At 36.1% G+C, this 19,687-nt stretch overlaps 1 protein-coding gene across 1 annotated transcript in view; it reads right to left on the bottom strand.

The window, feature by feature from the left end:
• Positions 1-19,687, bottom strand: part of lingo1a (leucine rich repeat and Ig domain containing 1a) — a 165,293-nt gene that overhangs the window by 82,916 nt on the left and 62,690 nt on the right. Inside the window, exon 2 of the mRNA XM_017430011.3 lies at positions 4,758-4,902. The gene's annotated coding sequence lies outside the window, so the exon portion shown is untranslated. The remainder of the gene's footprint in view (positions 1-4,757; positions 4,903-19,687) is intronic.

The raw sequence follows: 19,687 nt of genomic DNA, 5'->3' as shown, positions 1-19,687 counted from the left end.
ACTCTTTTAAAGATAACGCTATTTTTAAACATTTACAACATGCTATAAATAACACTGCAGGCTCTCTATAAACCAGCTAATATCAGGTTCCCAAATTTAAGTGTTAATGAGCAGAATGAAAAAAGAAATCTTATTCTGCACAATAAACATGTTTACTTTAAAATTATAACTTTAACTGGTGCTTTTTTCCATAATGTTGTGTAGGTCTTTCACCACATCTGCTTCAAACTGATATATATATATATATATATATATATATATATATATATATATTGCCTACGTTAATAATTATTATAGCAACATCTAATATTATTTGGATAGCAGCGTCAAAACTTGCATTTCTGTTTTTAAATAGAAGCATCTTTATCATGTGATTTGTACATTTAGTTAGATTAATTTTATTTTGCACTAATTATACATATTTTACATCATCAGACATAACAAGTCCTACAAAACGCATTCAGAAATTTTGTGTTACATAATGTATGCACTTTAATAGATCTTTACTATTTCTTTAATCACTGAGCTAAAAATAGACTACATCATGAAATTGAAGTCTACGCATAGTAAAATACAGCACAGCCTGTGAATTGGTGGGTGTAAAAATCAAATTATAGTTGATTAATAATTCATCTGAATGTTGTTAAGAGGTTTTACTGGTCTAATACTCATCACATTGCTGAAACCAGAAAACTGATTTCTTGGGTTGTCATTTGCCCCTCCAAAAATAGTTGTTCTACACCTAACTTGCAACAATTCAACAAAGAGAGAAAACAAAACTGCACCCAGTTACCCCTTTCTATTTTTTGAGAAAGCCTTATGAGCTCCTGTAAAAAATAAATACATTGAAATCATCAGGAAAAGAAAAGCCGTAATTTTCTACCCATTTTTTGATTGTGTAATATAACATATGCAGTGACTTGAGTATGATTTATTGTTTAAAAATCAGCAGCATTAAATTGAAGTGAACAGATAAACCTTGAAAATAAAATTTGTTTATTTATATTCCTGCAGTTTTTTTTGTGTGGTTCCAACCAAACTGTCTATGCATAGCAGTGGTTTAGTTATATGCTTCTTTTCCACCTTAACCTAATTCTTTACAGATGTGGTCCTTTAATCGACCCAAAGAACATAATCTTGACTATGCTGCATGTAAATGTATTAGAATTACATTTAGATGCATTATGTTGCATGTAAATGTAATTGGGGAAACAGTTTTGTTTTTGAAAAAATGGGGAAGCAACAGTAGTTTCTGTGACATGGGTTAGCTGAAGAGTTTGTGCCTCACCAACTAGCAGCATTTTCTGATGTGGAATAAGTGAGGCTGGCTGAAGGGCACAGAGATGTATGTACAATACAATACAGCAATTCCAGAGAAAATTAAGGTAATTTATGCTACGTTCAGCATGCATACTCAGTTCTTATTTTGTCTCAAATAAAAGGTGATCTTAGGTTTTAGGGCATTGCCATAATACACATTCGGTATCGCCAACTGGTTGCTGAAGAAGGTGGCAAAATTAATCTAGTCTTATAAAAAGGATTTGTATAATTTTCAGGTACAACACACAAACGAGACGTTTCAAAAATAAGCTAACAGCTGGTAACTCCCTGTTCACACAAGATTAAAACCCTGCTGCGCTTTCCACAACCTATCAGAACATGGTAGAATCATGGGAAAATCTGAAAACCTTCAGTGTGAAGGCAATCATGGCACTGCTGCATCATTTGTACTTACCAAATAGGTTTTTCCCAGCCATTTTCCTCTTCCTTAAAAACACTGTCCTGCACCCCTACCATGCTCTATAAACCTGCCTATGAATGCATCAGGATAAAGTTACATGTAAGAAAATCAACAGGTTGTTCCTGTCACAGGTATAAAGTCTGGGCCAGGTTGGTTCCATGACTTTGTACAACCACAGTTGATGCCTAGGCATGAGGCCAATGTGGTCAGTCTTGCCTCAAATTGTTGACAACAAAGCTATATTGGTGTTCATGGGCCAAGCATCATGGAAACAGTATCAGAACAATGACCCATGCTCTACCCAGGACCCTGATATGCTGAAACTATGATGATAAATGACATTGTTGGTATGGAAGTTTTGTGCAGGCTCATATCCACTGTTGACCTTTTGTGCTGTATCACATGTAATGAGGATCCCACTGACTTCCTTATACATGTCTGAAGACATGCCTAATACAAAACCTCACCAAGACCCTGCAAAAGCCATCCACATTTAGACTTTTTTTTAAGTCATAGCAGGTTGTCATCCAGTCTAAAAGAGGCCTTATTCACCGGCAAGCCATATAATTCTGATCTTACCTAAAATCACATCACACTTTGCAGCCAAACGTTTCAGAAGTTGTGAAGCCATGGACTCTGCAATACTTCCAAAGGTACACAGTGGTATTTGGCATAGCAGAGGCTACAAGTATTGTAACTTGTGAGATGGAGACTCACTCAATTAGAGCTGTCTGTCCAGCACTTCACACAGAGGAGGCTCAACTGGATGGAGATTTGAAGAATTTGTAGACAAAGTCAACATCTCAAAACATTCCTGAAACATTTTTTGCAGTATGACAGGGCTCATTATCCTCCTGAAAGAGGCAACTGCAGTGGGGGACAATCATCCTGAAGGACTGTACTTGGTCAGCAGTAAGTTTAAGGTAAGTGCTATGTGTCAAAATAACATTGACATAAATGACAGGATCCAAGCTTTCTCTGCTGAACATTGCCTGAAGCATCATACTGTTCCTGCTGGCTTTGTTCCATTGTTCCTGTTGGTGCCATGGCTTTCCCAGATAACCAGCCTACACAGAACTGGGGATCCACATTATATAAAATAAAACATTATTTATCAGATTTGCTCAGTTTATTTAGTGGTCTTTTAGCCTGTTTTAGTTATAATGCTGACATCGATTGTAAACGTTTTTAGAAATAACCACAGATAAGCATGGGCACAATGACACTGCATGTCCTGACACTTCTGTTAGATCCAGTGAGCATTTTTGAGGAACTAAATTGTCTATGAACATTTAGTCTATAACCAAACTGAATTGGATCTATAAGTTATAGGGTCATAAAATAATTTTTCACAGTGCATGCAAAAAATCTGATGTGGACATTGAATGGACATCTGCATTTAGCCAGAATTGACAAGAAAAAATCTTAAGATATTAAGATTGCTGTCAGGGACGGTGGAGACTAAGGCGAACCCAGAATGCAGACTCATAGTAAGGGGAAAAAGAAAACTAATTCATTAAACTAGAGAATAAACAAAAACAAAAATGCTGACGTGGCAGCAAACAAACAAAACCTAAATTTAAATACAAACATGGAACCGACAGAAACCAGGAACACAGCACGAGGGTAACTAAACAGACTACATCAAACAATAGACAACTAACACAGACAATGGACCAGCAGAGTGTTGAAGGCAATGACCGGGTTTTAAAGACTGAGGATAATTAGGTAAATGGAGACAGGTGACGTGATTACAAAGTGGGGACAGGTGTAGGTGTGGCAAAGAGATAAAGAGAGAGACTGAGGAACAAATGAAACATGAAACAAGAGACAAGAAAGAAACCAAGCAAACCAACAAACTAAATAAAAACAAAAACCATAACACAGAAAAAACCCAAATCACCACAATTGCAAGCGTTTCTCACATCCAACAAAGCTAACAATAGACATAAATGTCAGGAAATTTATACCTGCTAGCAGCTAGGAGAAGATTTAGTAAGTTAACCAACCACACAGGTACAATATAAAACCATGTACAATCTGTCTGCGTGGCATTTCAAGTTGGAAATGTCACTCATACCACTACTATTCAGGCACACTACCTGTATCGTAGCTCATTTCACATACAATAGAAATTTATATCTTTATCTTTATATCTTCATTTTAATCATTGTATCCTTTTACAGCTCTCAGAGGAACAAAGTTATCAAGTTGGTTTGACACACTGATGTTATAACCACTATATCAGTGACTGAAAAGTGTGTAAAAAAGGTCCTTAGATGATTCAACCTTTTTCCAATCAGTGGTAAAATCCCAGATGGTGCTTGATGTTGTTATTATTACAGACTTAGATTCTGTGTCTTACATCTATTAAGTTGTTTTTGTGGTATGTAAATGAAGTAATAAGAACTAAACTGCTCAGGCTAATCTTGGGTCTAATTTTAGCCAAGTCTATTCACGACTAAATGAGGGTTAAACATGTATACTCAATGCTGAAACTCCATCTATGGCTTAGCAATGTGAGCTACAGAAGTCTTTCTTTTAAGTGGTGCCTGCTGCAAAAAAAAAAAAAAATGCTATCTAATTCACATATTTTCCTTCCTTGGCACATTTTTGGTAGGTCTGGAGCACAGCAACCAGAAAATATCCCAGAAGAGCTACAGTTATAGGGATGCTTTGCACCAACTGTCTAGGCATCACAGTTTTGCCCTTGCCAAAGTCACTCAAATCCACACACTTGACCATTATTATTTTTTTTGCTTCTAACACATAAACTTCAAGGACAGAGTGGTCACTTGCTACTTAATACATCTCGCCTACAGACAGGTGACATTTTCAGTTCACCTGGTCACAAATATAAAGATAAAGTATGTGAAAGTATGGAACTATGCTTGTCATACAAAGCATAGAAAACCAGTGCATTTCACCAAAATTATAGAAAAAAATCAAGTCTCCATTTTGTGGATTGTGTACTGACTGGCAGGCTTGTGTCAAAAATTACCTGAATAATACTTACGGTGAGAATTGCTGACCTTCCGATTCCAGAGATTTACTGAAGCTGCTTACTGTGCAGAAGGCTGAAGACTAAAGGTGTGAGCTGGGGACTGTCTCAGCCTAACCCATATATCCTCGCAGCAGTTCCTCTTCAACTGATCAGCCACCTGCAAGAATTAAACAGGGCAAATATAACTTTCAAGCTACATTAACAGACATAGTTCATTGAATCATAAATAGTATTAGACTTGTTGATATCAGTATAAGTTTAACAGTTAAAACTTGATGCAACTTGAGGCCATAAAAAACTGCTCTGATGTCCGTATATTGAATTAAACACCATCTTGCACTGATTTATAGTCTTGAAACAAAAACTTTGACCCAAAGTGTGTTGTTTAAGACCATAAGAGAAAAATATTACTTTTCATGCTTTCAAAGTGTGCTCATCTTAATTCAAAAAATGGGTTCCTTCGATTTTTTTTTTTAAACAAAAAAATTACAAAACAGAAAAGATAAAAAAGATGGTAAAGTATTTTTTTCTTGAGTAGCACTTTTGTAGAATTCTAACTAGAGCAAACCATGCACTTTCTATTTCTAAATGTATGCATTTTTGGTAAATATACATATGTGCTCTGCTGCAAATAGTTTATAACTTTATTAATGTCGTTATTATTTACTAGTTGTAACTTTATTCATATTTGGGTAAAATATCATATACAGAAATTGTAAGAGTAAGATTTACATGGAGTGCAGCTTGTGTGTTTAGTTTTGTTCTCCTACATCTACTGTTGGCATCAGCCCAGTCTGTCCGTTAGCAAAATATCTCAAACCATTAGACTGATTTCAGTGAAACTCTCAGAAAGTAACTGTTGGTCATACATCTACAACTGATGAGCATATGGATTCAAACAATTCAAGATGGTTGCCACAACTAACAGCTAACTGTCATTTTTATAAATATTGAGCTGAAAATTTGTGTGGTAGTAGCTGAAAGTGATAACTATCACATAGCTTTATTGGTAACAAATTGTGTGAGATGTTTTTTTTTTTTTAACTTTGGTATGCAAGACAATGAGCATTGTCTCAGAATGCTAACTTTTAATTGTCTCGTTTTCTTGTTAATCTTCAGTTTGTTCACTGGTTTGTATGTCGGTCTTGTTTTCTCATCTCATTTCTCATGTGTAAATCATTGCACCTGTCTCAGCAGGGGAATTCTTTGAACTCCCTGCCTGGTGTCACTTGTGTTCCTGCATCCGGGTCCTATTTATGTTAGACTTCTTCCAGTGTGACACCAACACATGAAGTGAAATAAAGAATGCCAAGATAAATATGGGGGCTGGTTGCAACACACCTCTTTCTGCCTGCAACAATCTCACAGCGTCAATAGAGACCAATAACATTGAGCCAATCATTCATTTGACCTCCTGCCCTCAGGAAGAAGATAGAGGCTTATTCAATTATGACATACCACAATGATAAACATTTCCCCCTCCCCCAAGCAGTTGTCATGCTAATAAAACCTCTCAAGTCCACACTGATGTTAGTCTCCATTTAAACCCACAGACTCGAACTCTGGACTCAAAATTATGTTGTGGACGAAAGTAAACAATCATTTTTACTCAAGTAAAGGATTTTAAAGTACTTGTACTCATTTTTTTCCCCTTTTTTCAGCAATATACTTCCATTACATTACATTTTAAATAAAAGTTTAACACTCACAACTCTGTATTTGGCAATAGGTCACATAAGCTTTTTAAAAATAGGAGACGTTATTAAAATTAACACCAAATAGAAAATTTTATGTAGAGTCAAATTTAAGATTTGTGCAAATTGCAAATAAATAAGTTCAACATTATTATTATTTTTTTTTATCTTTTTAAAACATAAACTGTGTCCTAGTGGCACTGCAAATTATTGTAATTCTGCTTGATATACCTGCTTTAACAGTAACAGTTTACAAACTGTTATTAACTATTACTAGTTATCAACTACATGATTAACCCAAATAAAAATGCTAAAATGCACCATCATAATGAATATGGCACAGTTGGAGGATAATTTACACATCTTGCAAATGAAGAAGCTCCTTGCAAAATATTACAGCAGTATTTCAGATTTATTTCTGGATTTCAAAGCTCTTTTTGCTGCCAGACCACATGCTCCATTTTTTACTGTGTGTGGGTGTGTGTGTACGTGTGGGTGTGAGTGTGTGTGAGGGTGGTACACAATTAGCCATTTGGAAACACCAAGGGGATCTTTGAGGTTAGAGGAAGATGGAGTTTGTTTGTTTTTTTCTATTCAATTTATAAAAAATAATATTACTAGCACCATCCTTTTAATTATTGTGTTTCCCATAACTTTTTTTTCCTACAACTTTTAACATCAAAAGCTACAAGGGCTGCCTGGTTAATGAACACACATGCAATAACTAGAGCGGAATTCTAGACTCTACTGCTTTAAAACATGATGAAACATGGACGTGATTATCAGCAAACAGTGCAAATGTGCAAAGAGAAGGACAGACAAATGTCTTGGTAGACCTTTAATCTTTCACTTTCTGACACACCGATAGAAATAACCAGTGCATTTAAATCAGAAGGGGACAAGTTTCCTTTGATTTTCTAGCTCAGAGAAGTCAAATTCTGAGTCAAAATTGAATAGTTGGAGCATCTATGTTCGAATTTGTACATTGTTGTAGGCAGTGACAGTCACTTTGTTCTTCCTTCATAACACTACACTACACTACAACACTACATTAGTTTAAACTCAAGATGATTAGTTTCAAGCTTGTATGACAGCTATGAGTCACATTGGGAGCCACAGTTTAGAAGTGAAACTAAAAACAAGAAAATAAAATTAGACAAGCATATGTCAACTCGCTGTTTTTTATTAATATTTAATTTTTTTGCACCTCTGCAAGACGGGCTGCATGTCTGCTGCTTCGTGTGCGTGTTATTTTCTTCATGTAATGTTATTTTATCATAGTGTTGTGTGAATAAAAGCAGCCAGCAACAAATGAATTTCTTTCACTATTATAAAATAAATGATCTTATAATCTCTTAAAATCTGTTAAAAATATAAAAAGTTAGAACTGACTGTAAGAGAAGAGCTGCATTTAAGAGTTAATGAGCCAAAAAATTACAAATCACCAGAGGCAGTAATTTTCTAATACGCAATAGTTTTAATTATATTTTTATATGACTGACTCTTATAGCTGCTACTGGCAACAATTGCAGTGTTATCTGCTTTATCACAAATTAAAATTACCATGGAGCAGGAGCCATCAAAATGGAAAAAAAAAGGGTCGGGATCTAAATATATCTGTCATTTAGGTTAATTAATTTAGGCACATCTGATAATAAAAAAACAAAACAAAAAAATACATTTAAATTACAATCATAAGATTCATGATTGAGAGCAACGAACCTTTCAAAAGCCACACTTTATTTGGCAGGAACTATTTTAATCACTAACAATACAAAGAAATGTGTAATTAATAGCATTTTAATAGGTTTTTGCCTTGATTAGATGTCTGCTAAGTGGGTTTATGCTTGAAAGGCAAATGGTTTTTATATATCTATAGGTTAATTAAGCAGAAATGTAAATTATGTTATTCAGTAAATAACTTAACAGTAGGTTTTGAGCATAGGATGGCTGAAGTAACGAAAACATTGGCCAATTAAATCAAACAATTTTTGAGCCACAATTCTGATTCCAGAATTAAAAAAAAAAAATAGTGTTTGTCTTTTCTTTAAACCTTAATATATGCTGCACTGAATGTATTCTGCGTGACCTTCTTCTGCACCCAAAGCTGTTTGAGTGAAACCTGGACCTGTCAAGTGTTTTTTTGGATTGAAGCAGAGCCCTTTAAGTGTGCGTTGTGGCCTATTGTTTCCCCACTTTAGAAAGCCTTCTGATTTGGCTTTAAAAACATCATTCCTGCCACTTTGTCACTTTTACAAGACCTAAGAGAATATCACTCTTTTACCACCACCACAGCATGCAGAACTGCATGTTGACTGAAGTATACCTGAGACACAAAGGTGACAAGGACACTTGACTGGCACAGTTGTGAAGTCGATGGGAGGGGAGCAGGAAAAGGAAAAAAAAATCAGCAGGTTCTCCTTCAACAACCTTGAGATAATCACAGCCTCAATAAAAAGAAATTCTTTTATATCTTCCAGGGAACTAAATTCTTTATTGAAAACAGGCTACAGGGGAGACCGAAGAGTTATTGATAAACACCATCTGCAAAGCATTTAACATTTTAATATTTAAAATGGAGAACAGAGAGAAAAAAAAATAGCGCATGACAAATGATGGGATTCTTATTAGGCTCGAAGTAGCAAGCTTGACTGAAAAGTAATTTCAAGGGTAATGATATAATACATTAAACAACACACACCGCTGTAAATCTATGCATAAGTGAATTATGTATATCAACAGCAAAAAAAGCCTATGAGGAGGAGAAACTAAAAATTTCTCAAATTTCCACGCTGCGCCACCGTGATTTTACAAATCATCTCCGTGAGCAGAAGTATTTGCCACTGATATGTTGGGACTTTCATTTTTACCCCCCTGTGTTTGTGACAAGATTAGGCTATCTCTCCTTGTGCACATGGATGACTGACTCCTGGGGGCCACTTGCATCACTTCTCTAACACCCTCCCTCCTTCCCTCGGCAGAAAACATTTCTATTTTCAATGAGATTAGCTCTCACCACAAGCCAGGCAGGAGCATCACCCACGTGGCACATGCCCCCTCCAGGCACCCAGCAAAACATGCCTTACAGAGGCATTCACAGTGGGTAGCACAGTTCCAACCTCTATGATATTGTTCAGTCACCCCTGTTAAAAATATTCCCTACAAAGGACTCTTTTCTTTTTCCTCCTTAAACTACAACTAACTCTGGTTGCTCAAACAAAAATGTGCAGTTTCTTAGCAGAGTTAATGAACAACTATTTGATGAACAGGTTCAATATTCCATCTCATAAAACTATGGACTTAAAGATATTTTTTACAACTTTCTCCCTGTGTTGTTCATGATTTCCATGCGTCTTGTCACACTTTCTCTTATCTCAAATTGTCAAACTTTGTTGAGTTGTTCTGTGGTCCTCTAATTCTCTTCTGAAATCTGTGTTTTTAACCCTCTTCACACAAGGGAATTATCCAATCACTGACAAAAAAACCTTAGTAAAATACCCAAAAAGAATGGCCCAATTTAGACTCAAGTTATTACAAATACAGAGCAGGTATGAACTGGATATGTAAATGATTTTATTTGTAAAAAACAAACGCATCAAGAACAGAAACCAAGTTTTAATCACTGGTATCACAAGTGAAGCAATGGTGTTTTCAGGTCATTTCTGAAGAGTCCAACAATCAGAGAGTTGTGTATCTGTGTCCAATATAATATGCATCTGAATGCACTGCCAATGATCCTATTCATTTAAAGATAAAATAGGCAGAAAAAAATAATACAATAAGATTCAGCCTTTAATCACGAAATGATTGAATTCCAGAAGTTTTAATTCAAAACACTGAGATTCAGTGAAATACAATACAATGAAGCAAACGAATTATCTGTTATCAGTTACAGACTTTTCACTGACATCTTGCAAGCAGATCTTGTGTTAGTATAACTACACGATTTTACAAAACCTGACTCACAGTTAGCAAATACATGAAAATGTAGGCCTTGTGCAAAATTAAAAACTGTCAGCAGCAGATCTGTCTCACACTCTTTTCCCAGCATTTGCTCATTACCCAGCAGTAAGCAGCAAATGTATTTTTTGTTATATGAATAATAAAGCATGCGGTAACCATTTTTTCATGAAATGTTAGTTGATCCACATGATCAGAATAAGGCATATTTTTAGTGTTTGTAGCTGTTTTCACCAGTGCAGTATTTTATGCCGATGAGAAAACAGTACCACTGATTAGTAAGAATTGCAAAAGTTTTGTCCATTAAAAACAGTGAATACAGAGATCCTTCATACACAAATGTAACTACACATTTTTAACTTTACCGCTGTTTTTTGGTGAATGCTTACAGAAACAAACCTTCTTGCAGACTTTGATTTATTTAATCAATAAATAAATAAAAATTTATTTCTACAAAATTTGAATAAACTAATGCACCTTAAAACTGAACTGGCACCTGGTCTACCAATGCAGTCACACTGTGCACATGCGTGTCCATGAATCAAAACCAATCATTTAATCTTCCCGTCCCTAGTCAAAACAGTGAGTAAAGGTCAGCAAACAGAATATACCTTATAGATATATTTGACAGCATTTGACAGAGTTTGATAGGTATCATAGTGTGGGTTTGCATGAGGACAGGTGGTCGTAACATGCATATGCTTGACACGAGAGGCATACAGATGTACTAATAGTCTGATGTTGGGACCAATGAGCACATGAGGACACTCAAACACATCATTAAGGTTCCAGTCATCCAAGACATACACCAAAATTGTATCTTTGTATTGTACATCAAGCATTACAGAACCCATGACATCTGTGTCTGCCATCTGGAAACAGATATTGGACTTTTTACGACACCCTACATTGTGTCTCAACAACTGGCATCAGCCAGAGTAAATGCCCACTGCACAATGTCTAAGGCTGAATGTTCAATGGTGACTGTCAGTTCTGCATTACCATGAAGTGTATGTGTTTTGGTGCTGCAAGGAAAAGACCAGTCTTGCCTATGCTGCAGAGAGACACAACAGAGTTACTCTAAGCATCATGGTGCGAGGAGTGCATGACTACAGGTCATCTCTAACAGTGATTCAAAGGACTCTGATGGGCTAGAAGTGCATTCAGTATACCCTGCATCTGCATGCTTTACCCTGCTGAGACAGCAGTATTTCAACAGTTCAACAGCTATCCTCACACAAAGTATGTGTTTATGGACTGCCTAAACCATGAAGAGGTTCTTCAGTGACCATGCAGGTCCTCTGATCTTTTCCCAAATGTGTGTGTGTGGAATCAACTCAGACATGAACTCTGACCCAGTGCTGATTTGCTGGATCTCATGGAACAGTTAACTAACTGACCTAATGCAGGAGAGGATATTGTAATCTTTGCAATATAGTCACTTGACCATTTCAACATTTGTGTTTCATTTTATTTCCACCACTCTGAGTGCTTAACTTCTTTTTTTTGGCAAGCAAGTATATATAGAATATATAACTAAAAAAAAATAACTTAGCTTGAACCTTTATTAAAATACCAAGCCAGAAGTGTTCAGGTTGTCACCTGACCAAATTATATGTACAATTTGAGAAAATTTGTTCTTAACCATTCTGTTTTACAATGGCTCTGAAGTAAGTGCTTCTAAACAAGACATTTTATCCCCAGGTGTGCTGCTAAGACTTGTTCTGTAAATGTGGTTGGAAACAAATAGTACTGTACTTTCACAAAAATCTAAAGTTCTGTATTGATTTAGTATAAAGTGTTTAAGGGAAGAAAAGAGTGTGAATGGAGCACTGAAATAATAAGTGTGCACATGGTAAAAAAATACATTCACATTCACAGTAAATGCTCCACAATTTCTTGGTTTACAAAAATGAATCTTCTAGCAGAACCATCAAAAGTTAAAGCATTTTTTTTTTTTGCCATTACTGAGAAAATTACCACACTAACCTTTCTGCAAGTTGCAATTCCACTATTCTGAAAAACCATACTTCTGTACTGCCTGTTGGTTATGTCTTAGCCTTTAAAGATTGAAGCATGTGACAGTAGACTATGAGCAATCACAGGTCTTTTCAGAGCAGATCCGGTGAAATAAAGAGCAAAAACTCTCAGTGAAGCATAACACTGAATAGATGAATAGGGAAGGTCAAGGATCTTTGTATAAGAGACGTGTTGCTACAGATGTCTTTTTAACATGTAGGAAGCACATGTATGTGTCTACGCTTGTAGTGAATAGGGCTTTAGTCTGAAGAAAATCCTGCAGAAAACTTGTGTCTACAAAGCTTTTTATTTCCCTTATTTTTTATTTTTTTTACTCCTAAGCAACAGGATATTTAAGCTGTTCCTAATGTGTAACATTTGTTTCACAGATCTCATCAACCAAAAAAATAAAGATTAAAATGGGATAAACAGACAGACACATGCACACAATGCACCTTATACAGCACTAATGTCTACTTTCATGTCAAATGGGTCTGCACAGTGGTTCACTTATTCTGGACATTCATCACTGAAAAAACTGTCAACGATTTTGAGTACCTCCGTTTCCATCACAAAGACATTCAAAACCTTCCAAAGACAAATATATTACAAAAAAATAAATAAATTAAAAAAAACTTTTATAGGTATTCACTGGGGTAACCTTCTTATAAAACATATAGTTTCGTTCACAAAGACAGAATTTCCTTTCTCAACAATATATGGAATCCATTTATCAATTTTCTGAACCTGAACCTGGGGATCGGTGCTGCGCATGTTCCAAATTAAAATTGCATGATTAAAAAAAACAAAAAACAGAAGGATGATTTTATTAATATTGTTGTAAATATTATCTTGGCTCTGCAGCTGGAAAGGATCATCTACTACAACAAGGCAGCCAAATTCTGCCTGCATCACATCAACACCCCTACTCTAGATTTTTATATCTCTAAGGGACTATCCAAAATATCATTAAACCAAAACATAATAACCATGACTACAAGCTTGTCTAGAACCACATACTAGTCGGAGCATGTGCTGTAATTTTGACCTACTTTGGCAGTATACAACTAAATTACTTGGCATTATAAATAGAATATCATTTCAAAAAGATTTTGCATGTCACTCATACAAGTCTTTTTTCTGGCATAGAGATTCAGTGCAGTCCTTGGTGGAAATAAACAGCAAATTTGATGGGTGAGTTTTTAAAACCAAACTTAAGACCTGTTTTTTAAAAAGGGCTTTTGAGTTTTAACTTTTAGTATTTTTATATCTCTTTACTGTGCCCTGTTCTTATTTGTTTTATCTTGTAAAGCACTTTGGTCAATACAAGGCGTTGTTGGAAGGTCCTATTTAAATAAAGTTTGATTGATTGATTAAATCAATCAATCCTCCGGGATTCCCCCGGACGAGCTGGCCCAAGTGGCTGGGGAGAGGGAAGTCTGGGTTTCCCTACTTAGGCTACTACCCCCGCGACCCGACCCCGGATAAGTAGAAGAAAATGGATGGATGATTGATAAAAACAAAGAGCATGTTATTTTGCTTTTGTCAAATGACAAGCTACTAGTTTGCCATCAATACTTATATTGTCAGTAAGAAAGATGTATAAATGTTGTGCTAACTGGACAGGAAAAAAACAATTTGAAGATATGAGCTTAAAGTTATATCACACAGTTCAGGAATTCCAAATACAATATTGAATTTTCTTCTATTTTGCCTTCAATGCCTGAATTTGTTACTTGTTTTCTATTGATTGGGCTGGTATTTGAGTTATGTACAATAACAGCCTCTCCCACAAGTGAAACAACATCAATAAAAAACAGGTGCACCATGCAAGGACTGAAAAATAATTAGGCTGATAAAAATGTCATAATAACTCTTAGTGAAAGTAAAAGTTAAATGTTAGCAAAACTGTTAAAGTACTCGTGCTCCACAACTAGGTGGAAGGAACACCCACAATAACAACATATCAAAATACAAAGAAAGAATATTCTTATCTTGGCTAAAGTTTTTTTTTTTTTTTTCCAAAGCAATATATACTGTATATATATAGTTAGCCACAACCAAGTACCTACAGAGAGTAAGGCAGGTCTTGTAGAGTCAGCTGAACAAAAGTCCAAGCCATCAACACGTATGCTGTGCCAGTCATCAGATACCTGCTGGTATAATAACCTGGCCAAAGGAGGAGATAGAAACCACTGACATCAAGACATGAAAGCTCCTCACAATGCACGGAGGGTTTCACCCTAAGTCCAGCACCCTGCAACTGTACACTAAGAGAAAGGAGGGAGACAGAGGACTAGTGAGCATCAGAGCCACTATACAGGATGAAACAACCAAGATCCTGGAGTACATCAGGAAGAAAGCTCCCAATGATGATTTGATAAGTGAATGTCACAGGCAGCAGAACACCAATGTGGAAGAGGAGAAAGAGGAACCCTCGTAGAAAGACAAGCCCCCTGCACGGCATGTACCACCGGCAGATTGAGGAAGTGGCTGATATCAACAAATCCTACCAATGGCTAGAAAGGGTTGAACTGAAGGACAGCACAGAGGCATTAATCATAGCAGCACAAGAGCAATAGAGGCTGGTGTCTATCAGGACCCAAGATGCAGGCTGTGCAAAGATGCCCCTGAGGCAGTCCAGCACATAACAGTGAGATGTAAGATGCAGGTATGCAAAGCATTCATGGAACGGCATAACCAAGTGGCTGGAATAGTGTACAGGAACATCTGTAGCAAGTATGGATTGGAAGTCCCACAGTCAAAGTGGGAGACTCCACCTAAGGTGGTGGAGAATGGCAGGGCTAAGATACTGTTGGATTTCCAGATCCAGATTGACAAGCAGGTGATGGCTAACCAACCGGACATTGTGGTGATAGATAAGATACAGAAGAAAGAGGTGTTGATAGATGTAGCAGTCCCAAATGACTGTAACATCAGGAAGAAGGAGCACAAAAGCCTCGAGAAACACCAAGGGCTGAAAGAGGAAATAGAGCTGTGGAGAGTTAAGGCCTCAGTGGTACCAGTGGTCATCGGAGCAATCAGTGCTGTGACCCCCAAACTGGAAGAGTGGCTCCAACAGATGCCTGGAACAACTTCAGGAATCTCTGTCCAGAAGAGTGCAGTCCTAGGAACAGCTAAGATACTGAGCAGAACCTTCCACCTCCCAGGCCTCTGGTAGACGACCCGAGCTTGAAATGAAAAACCCATGTGGAACAAATAGAGTTATATATATACATATATAAACAAAACAAAAACGCTGATTAAAAAAATATTAATTTCCAATTGATACTTACTGAGTAATCGAACAATCAGGCCAAAAATATAATGTTTATTTTGACCCAAATTCCAAAGTGAACTATTTACCCTGTCCAAATTCTTGCGTTTATGAACCTAAACATAGATTTTGATCAAACATACTGTTCAAAAGATCCTTCCGTTTTAGGCAAATTTATAATCAAAGTTTTCCTTTGTATCATAAAAGGCTTAACTCTTGTTTCAGTGTTAGTTTTGTTAAATCATTGTTAATGAATGTAATTTAATATATATAATTTAAATCCAGTTCAGATCATTTTGACTAATCCCTTATACTCTGACTTATTTTATTGTGATTGGAAATTCCCTGTAATGAACGGATTCACCACTTAGTTGTTGGAATCTAATAAATAATAAAGGTGAATAAATTAAGAAGACTAAATAAATTTGATCTGGTTTCCCAAAGTGATGTGAGTGAAGTGTTTCACCCTTTTTTCATACATTTTCATATTACACTCACACTCAGACATACGTGCATGCAGACATTTTATCTAATCATTTATATAGTTTTCTCTTAGTTAATAACCTTAAACCACAGTCAATCAATGTCTGATGGCAACAGGTTTAAGATTAAACGAGACAGGCACCAAAAATAAAAATTTAAAAAATGTTTCAGAAAAGTTTAGTTTCTCAAGTCCACACAGAAACGCCAAATCGAAAGTTTTGAAAATATTCTTATAGCCTTCTTAAAAATCTTTGGGTTTCCTCGTCAAAAACTGTGTGAGAGGTGCAAATGCAGTAGAAAATCTAAGTTTTGAAAAACATCAAGAGTAATGTAGATGAGCGCTATATCTATACTGAGACAGTAAATGACAGCCTTGTGCCAGGTGTGATCGTTAGCTAATTAGGCGCAGGTGTGAGGACATAATGTAAACAAAAACGGGGGACAGAAATAGCCGTGCAGAAAACCAAGAACATCAATCAAAAAAGAACCCCAAGAAACCAACAACCATGTATAAATTATATTGTTTTTCATTTTAGATAATGGTATGCAGGGCTGAAATAATTCATTTTTTTGTGGGTTTTTTTTCATTTGTTTCAACACTTGAAATTGGCTTTTGGCCACTCACAAAATGGTTATTATTGTAGTATCAAACTGCATATTTTTTTACTTTCCAGTCTAAAATTTGAGCACACTTAATAAAGTTATATTAACTACTACTAACTACTAGCAATAATAATAATAATAATAATAATAATAATAAAGAAAATGTGAAGACTGTGTTTTAAATTAAACCTCCCAATTTCTTATTCTAGCTCATCAGCTTTATGTACTCCACCATAAATAGTTAAGGGCTTTATTGTACCACTTGTGAGTTCAGTCCAAAAACACAATCCAAATAGCCTAACTTGAGTTAACCTCCCACGAGGCTATAGGGGGAAAAAAAAATTTGACCTGCAAAACTAATTATGTTCTCCCTCAGCCCTGGTTTTCATGGTTCACGACTCTTGCCCTGCACTTCCCTCAAAACGAACGCTGAATTCATTCTAATGACTCATTTAAAAGTACAAGACAATCAAGGTAATTAGGGAACCCTACAAAAGTTAGGTTGGTTGTCAGATTTAAAGAGTCATTGGGGAAATAAATGCTGAAAACACTGTCCGCTCTGTTTGTGTCTTTAATCAAAAAGCAGCTCTTTAACTGAGGCTGATGAGAAGCTTGGCAAGAACACTTTAATTAATGAATAAACAATTAATCACCTACTTAATTGTCTAGGGGAGTCAAGAAATTCTACTTAATATAGTCCTAGATTGGACTCTTATTCTTTTCATTTTCTTTAAACCTATGTTATTTTGTCTTCATGGTTTATTATGGGGCCACGATAAAAGGTGCTTAAATCTGTTTTTAGTCATTTCAGTGCTAAATGAGCAAATAAAGCTCTGTCATTATCCTACTTTCACTATTCCAAGTCAGTTTATAGATAATCCATCACATAATTTGCTTTTGACAAGCAAATTGCTCGTCAGTGTATTATAATATAACCATTATGAATCAGTTTAACCCCTAAACATTATTTCTAAATTATTTCAGGTGAAATAGTAAACACAATTTTTCACTGCTGAAAGATTCAGCTTTGTTAATTTTGTCACATAATGCATTAGCTCAGAATTTCTTTTGGTCACAAATAACGTATTTAACAAACTTAAGATATTTTTTTCCCCATTTAGTTAATCAATAAGAAGTAGTTACAAATATCCAAACAATTTTCAAGCAACAACATGTTTGTATTAGCCTAGTTTGTGTGCCGTAATATAAATAATTTGTCTTTATTTTATTTCCCAATATTCATACCTTTTTAATAAGGCTGCAATAGTTTGGTGGTCAGTGCCACAGTCTCGTTATTTTGAGGCTGCAGGTTCAAGCCTAGGCCTAGGTTGCATCAGAAGCATATCCAACGTAAAACAATTTCCAAATCTTTCATGTGAATTTGCTTGCTGTGGCATCCCCTGCATAAGGAAACAACAATAACATTTGTGTATTTTAATGACTATTGGGTAATGTAATCATTCTTGACTGTGGTCCATCTTAATATTCATCATGAAATAATACCTTGTTTTTCTGCCTAAATTTACCCTGTGTCCATGTTATTTGCTTCAATAGATTTGGTGAAAATGAATCAGTCACTTCAAATTTTCCAAATACAATTTTTTGACCACATGATAACGGATATAAATTGAAATAAAATTCATCCAGAGATTATTTGACAAAGTGATATATTTGGATAAGTTTTCAAAATTTGACTTGAAAAGTAATGATAAAATAGAATAAAATAAAAGTGTATCTTTGGTCAAATTTTTGCTCATCACTTCTGGTAGTCATTAACCAGACCTGAGTCTGACCATGAGTTGGTTTTGGAATACCCCTTTGGTACAGTCCTTTAGAGTTCTTTTGTAAGCAAAGTCAGTCAGGTGAGAGTTGACAGAGAATAAAGTTTATGTATTTGTCTACATACACCAAAATACTATCCAGTCCCTCCAGGATTTCGCGGGCATTTTTTGTGATTGTTGCGGGCTAAAATGCCTGATTTCGCAGGGCGTTTTCCTAAAAGTTGCGATTTTTTTTTTACTAAAATCAATAAAAAAACAACTTTTAATATATAAACCAAAAATACCTACTAGTTTTGTAAGATAATTACCAACAAACATTGACATTCTCAAAAGGTGCTTTATTTAAGAACTTTGATAGCTTATAAACTGACATTCATGACCATTTCTAGATTGTGCAGACACAAAGTGTTTGTCGATGCGTTTATGTTCCATGATTACATTGCAGGACGTGCAATACAGCTTCCCCCCACTCTCGTGCAGCTGGGTAGGAAACTGGTTTGCGACCGCAGTGAAGTTAGTTTTAAGTTGGATATTGGATATTCGTGCTCCGCGGAGTTAGCGGCGTCTAGCTCACGGCTGACCCGAAACAGGAACGCTAATGTTGGCCAGCCGTTCTCTGCCGGCCCCTTCTCTCACACGCGGCGGTTCACTTAGGGATGGCTAAGTCAGCCATGAGCTACACGCCGCTAACTCCGCGGAGCACGAATATCCAAAATCCCACTTAAAACTAACTTCACTGCAGTGTTTTGCTGAAATCTTTGTGGGCAAATGTGAAGCATTACCTCACATTTTGGCTTCGGTCGCTGCTCCTGCATGCTCCCGGCAATCTGATGTTAACAGGATGTGACGTCACATCTCTTCTTCGTGCGTTATTTAGGGTTATTTTGGTTAAAGTTGCGGTGTTTTGGGCAAAGTTGCAATTTTGCGGGGTTTGCTTGATTTTGCGTTAATAGTTGCAATCGCAACATCACGAAATCCTGGAGGGTCTGACTATCTATCCTCCTAGTTGTCTTCTGTAGAGGACATTTGTAAACCTGAATATCTCCCATCCACTGCATACTACTGCATACTACATGCTACTCATTTTGCTATATACAGAGGACATTTAGGGCTTTTCAATGATAC

The sequence above is a fragment of the Kryptolebias marmoratus genome, linkage group LG11, assembly GCF_001649575.2.
Source record: "Kryptolebias marmoratus isolate JLee-2015 linkage group LG11, ASM164957v2, whole genome shotgun sequence".
NCBI lineage: Eukaryota > Metazoa > Chordata > Actinopteri > Cyprinodontiformes > Rivulidae > Kryptolebias > Kryptolebias marmoratus.
This window is presented reverse-complemented; position numbering and strand designations above follow the sequence as displayed.